A 6000-nucleotide genomic window follows, 5' to 3' on the forward strand; every position below is an offset into this window, starting at 1 on the left:
ACATAGCGAACCAGAACAAGCGTGATGGGCTTTACCAAAGGGGATGTTCAGGCCACTGTGAGCGTCTGTGATGAAGGGATCTAATCCATCCTAGGAATCAGAGAAGGCCTCCCTCAGAAGTGACACGTGAATGTGGAGACCTAAAAAATGAGTGCATGTTAATTAGGTGAAGGATAGAATTTAGTCCCCCTGGCCACACCCAGATGCGACATCAGGTTTTGGGGAGATGAAGAAAGCTAGGTGTGGTGTGGAGGCAGGCTGGAGCACGTTTTCATCATTAAAATCAAAGTGACAGTATCAAAGCCCCTGAAAGAACCAGAATGTGTTACCCCCAACCCTTGCACCTGGCCCTGGGGCTCAGCCTGAAGGAAACCAGGACCAGCGCTAAGGTTGTGTGGAGAGAGGAGCATGGATCGTGGAGATGTTTATACAACTTAGTAAGAATCAAGATGCTTGTTACACGGAGGGGGGCATTCTTACCCCAGGGCATGTGCTCCTGCTTTGCTGCCCGCTCTCGTAACACGTACTCACAGGCCTCCCTTGTACCTTCAAAGTCCTGTTTCTCTGAAGTATGGGCTTGGCAATCAGATGACCAGGTGGAATCCTGCCCACCCACCCCCCGCCCGCTTACCAGCTGTCTGAACTTGAGAGGTTACTTAACCTCTCTGTGCTGCGGTTCCCTCATCTGTAAAGAGGGATGATGATAATGTCTCCCTCATGTGATGAAATCATGCTTGTGAAAGACACAGAGTGAGCCTCCGTAAATGTCAGTGGCATTTATATTTAAGAGCCCTTTAGGGAAGTCTTCTGTACTTAACACAAACCTCACAGATCTGAGCCTCTTGCAGGATTCACACTGCACTTGGAGTTCAGGGCATACTCTTTTTTTTTCCTTAGCACTTACCTGGTCCATGCCCTTTAGTCAAAGACCTCTAGAAGTAACTCTCTAGTTAAACAAGCTGGGTTATAGTGAGGGAGTGCAAAGGCCAGGAACTCTGGAGTGCCTTAGTAAGAGGGTGTTAGAAAGAACTTACTATAGGATTGGGCTTTGGGTGGGTGATTTGGGGTAGCGTCTGAGGAAATGGGGTTTTGCCTAGATTAGGTGCTGTCAGAAAGCAGAGCGAGGCTATGATTGGGTATCTCAATGAATCTTATCTACAGGAAAGAAAGACTGGAGCATAAGCTATCATTTGTAAGGAAGCAACAATTGCTCATTTTGGCTGAAAGCTGGAGTGTTTGGCATTCTGTAGGTGGCACAGTAAGCTGATTCTTGGCTGTGCTTAGACAAAATTATAAAGTGACCTTGTTTTGTCTCATTTTATCACAGTCTCCATGTAGCTTTGTCTGAGGTTGGTATTCTGTGAATTTATGTTCAACAGGAGAATATGTTCAGTGCCAGGCCAGGGGCTGCTATTTATTTTATTTTATTTTATTTTATTTATTTATTTATTTATTTATTTATTATTTATTTATCTATTTTCACTTTCTTAACTTCTTAAGTAAGTGTTTTGTTTGGGCTAGTTTTCTTCCTTCAGGGAAATGGTAAGTGAATATATATTCATTCATTCAACAAAACACCGAGTATCTGTACGTGTCTCCTACATACCTGGCACTATGCTAAACACAGGATCTAACAGTAAAAGTCCTGCCTGCAAGGAGCTCGCATAAGAAACTCGCATAAGAAGTCTAGCATAAGAAGAGATTTACAGATTGTCTGCTTCAGTCAACCATTTTTCTGGTTTAAATGCCTTTTTCAGCTTTCTCACAAAGAAGTACTCCAGCCTACGTCTGGACTCCCAATGACAACAAACCCTGCCCCCACTAGGCAGCATTAGAGATTCAGTGTTGGAAAACCCACCCTTACCTGGATCTGTAGTCCCCATATATTCTACCACGTGGACGTCTGTCCACCCCCGAGAGGCACACACAGTTCCTGCGTGTTCCCTGGAGCACCTCTAGAGTCAACACGTGGAAGGTGGAAGTGAACTCGGGATCCTCACGTCTCCGTGCCGTACTGACTACTCATATTTTTCTCCAAAATAGTGTAACTCAAATAGTTTTGATTCTGTTTTCTGTGTCACTTTGCTAGTTAGGTCTATTTTGTCTGCCTAGATGCCAGACCGCGTTGTTGGGGGCTTACCTACCTGTATAGGCAGTTAGATGCTAGCGAGGGTAAGAGCAGCAAACACTAGATGGCAGCATCTTCCTTCTGAACTGGCGGAACAAACTCTGGAGCCGGGTTCATCTCTCCAGATTGTAGCGAACAGGAGAAAAGGACAAAACTGTCTAATTTTGTTTTTTTTCCACCAGGTGGGACAGCCCTGGTTAAATCCACCTGGCTGTGTGTTTATCCCATTTGTAATAATTGCTAGGAAAAATGGGTCCCTTCCCAGTAGTAACCTCACCTGATGTTTTAGAATCTTGCCTGTCTGAAAGTTCTTCCTAAACAACCCTTTCTTTACTATCATTTAATATTGTTTTCTTTCCTTTTTCAATAGAAAGTTTTATTTGACCCAGCAAATAAATATTGGGTACTTTCTGAATCTATAAACACAAAGTAGTTGCTCTCTAAACCTTATGTCTTCAGACATAAAATAAAAAAAAAAAATCTCGAATGTTCTAACTTCTTTCTTGCCTTACTCTTCAGTTCCTTTACTATCTATGGTGCCATCTCCTTATGTAGCTCTGTCATTCTCAAGCTATGGAGACCCAAAATTTCGCCATCCTCCTTGGCACAGATAACAGTTTCCTGTAGGACCTTAGAACACGGCAAGCATATTCTATGCTCTTTACAAAATGTGTGTCAGAAAAGATGGGCCATAAACTTAGCTTAAAATCTGTGATATATCAACACACGTTTCTTAACTACTTCTCTCAAAATCTGAGCAGTTGTACTTGGTACACTACAAAATTTTTTAAGGTATAATTTCATACAGTGCCTATGAAACTGAGGTGGGGTCAGATAATAATTTGCCACTGTGGAGGACAGCAAGAGTTGACTCCCTCAGATCATGTTTCAACATCAGAGCTGACATGGACTCCAAGCGTTGTAATTTCCAGTTTGGTGATCTATCTTTTATTGCAGCTTTGTTGCAATATGGCTGTATTTGCCTGATCTTAGCAGTGATACCTGTCATTTATACATACACACACACACACACACTGGGGGTGCCAAAAAATGTACACATTTTAAGAGATGTTATCTATGTATTGCTTTTCGAAGTTGAATTGAATTACGGTAGCAATATGTAGTATGACGTTCGCTCAAAAGATGGCGTTAATCCAATGAATGCTAGTGTCATTCATTGTATTACAACTTTGATACAGCTTTTTCCTTTCTTAAAATGTACATACATTTTTTAGCATATATATATATACATATATATATACACACATACATATTAGGATCAGCATTTAAAAAACATGTGTCATATATTTAACATTTTGCATTTGAAAAGCATAGGTTTTAAAGTTAGGTCATCCTAGGTTACAGACTCAGCTTTGCCACTTTCTAGCCATGTAGCCTTGGGGAAGTTGCCCAAATTTTCTGAACTGCTATTTCCTTGTATTTTAAAGCTGTTGTGAGAATTACCTGAGACTGTGTGAGTATGAAAAGCACTTAGCGTAGGGTCTGACATATACTAATTAATAATAATTAGATACAATTATTATTATTAATTGAATTGTCCTAAGAGGCAGGTTATGGTACAAGGCCCAGATGGTCTGGGAGAAGTCATAGGATGTCAGATCACATCATGACAGTTCACCTCTCAGGAAGCTGAAGAAACGGGATGAAGGAGAGAAAAACCAAGGCACAGAAAGGCAAGCAACATAAATAAGAATAGATCTGTGATTTGGATTCTTTACCATCCATCCCCTGGCTTCCAGACAGATTTGTATTTTGTCTATTCCAGATGGCGCTGGTGGGCTGGGGTAGAGCAGAGTTGTGGATAAGGGTAACATGATTTTGAATACCCTTTCCAATCTGATGACTTTCTGTTGCGAATCCTTTTGTACATTTTCATCGTCAAAAAGAGCAACAATAGCACCTAATGCTTTGGCGATATCTAGATTATCATGGACGGCAGTTAAGTAACCTGACATCATTGACTGTCAAGTTCTCAGGGACAGGTCGTGATTTGCTCTTTTCTCCTGGCAGCACCTAGCTCAATGCCGTGAATACCCACATTTATATTTGTTGGTTTTATAATTAATTGCATTAACCTGACTAATTATATGGCTCTTCCACTAACTTGGCAAGTCGCTCCTTTCTTCTGGACCTCAGTTGCACATCTCTAAAATGAGAGGGTGGCCCCTTGTAGCCCTCATTTTCTGTAATACACAGCTTTTACTCTCTCAAATCTCCCATAAATGAAAATAACATGAATTCTGAACTTCTTCCATCTTAGAATAGAATTGGTCCATAAAATGGATGGTAGGTAGAAAACTATAAGTAAAACATACTAAAATAAAAAAGGATAAAATAGCAGAGCTTGAGGGTATTTTTCAGTGCAGCCAGAGGTCTTTTAGAGTAAGCTGACCCTCTTGCCAGATGACCTTTGAGAATCTAGTCTATTCTAATAAGAGGAATTTGGGGGCCATGAGATCTAGCATGTCACTTCTCAGGTATTCCCTCTGCTGCCTCACAGGTTACTTGACATCCACAGGCAGGAAACATCCTCATAGTGAACCTAGATTTTGAGGAATTCTCCCCAGGTACCCCTGAAGCTACTTTAATTTTTGCCTATCCTATGGTTTGGTGAACATGAACCAATAAATGAACCATTTTTGCCTAAGATAGTTACTGTTGAGTTTCTGACACTTGCAACCAAGAGTCCTGACTAATGAAGACAGGAGGATAATAAACTGTGATCTTGATACGTTACAGTTTAAAGGATTACATTTAAAGGATTACAGTTTAAAGAGGACTAGAGACAGAGATTTGAAAGCCACGTTTGGATAAGTGGTTGTGAAAGCCCTGGAAGTGGGTGAGCTTGCCCAACGTAAGTGAGGCAAGTGACTAAAGGCCAAGCATGGAACCTTGAAGAACGACAGCATCTAAGCGTGTATACAGGAGGAGGAGCCAGCTGTTGTTCCACAGTCAGGCCCTTTCTGATTTCACCCAGCTCTTCCAATTCCATGGTCTTCAGTGGGGAGAAGGAGATCTGTTACAGTCCATTAAGGTGTCACTAGCTGACTTTTTCTTCTTTAGCTGCTCTAGGCCACATCTACTGAAATCTGCCCCTGTAGCTTTCAGGCCTGGGAGTAATTCTCCTTTCCCCAAATGCTCTTTCCTACATTCGAAACCGGATCTCAAATCCTTAGGGCTTCTCTTCTTCAGGGTTACATCTCACTTCTGTCAGCTATTACTCGTCTGATAATTATCAGGTTTTATTGAACTCTTCTAAATGTTGGTCTGTGTTGTGGAAGGGCGAAAGATGGTACCTGAGACAGATACATTATTTCAGATATAATGTGCCTCACAGAAAGCAGAGTGGAACAAATACCTCCCTGATCCGAACACCATACTGGTTGCACTGTTGGGACACATTGCACTTGTGAACAACCAGAACATCCTAGGTCTTTTTTTTCTTTTTCCCTAGAAATTGCTGGGAAACTAGACAAATAGAATCTATAATTATGTGATTGTGTTTGAGCCTAAATAAAGGCCTTTTACATTTGTCCCTGATAAATTATTTTTAATATGAAAGGATCATTACAACATTATTTATAAGGTAAAATAATTGGAAACAATATACCTGGTCAAAAATAGGGGAAATGTTAAATATAGTACGTACATAAGATGGAATATCATGTGTCTGTGAAAATGATCTTTCTAAAGCATATTTAATGATGTAGGAAAGTGTTTATGGCATATGTTCAGGAAAACACAGGATTGAAACCATATGTAATAAATTGTTAAAAGTCCTTCCACTAGGAAAGGGACTGGGACTCAGAGGGATGGGGGCATGTCTCTGTTCAGTTTAATCTGGTTGGTAT

This window comes from Rhinolophus hipposideros (assembly GCF_964194185.1).
Source record: "Rhinolophus hipposideros genome assembly, chromosome: 9".
NCBI classification, from domain to species: domain Eukaryota; kingdom Metazoa; phylum Chordata; class Mammalia; order Chiroptera; family Rhinolophidae; genus Rhinolophus; species Rhinolophus hipposideros.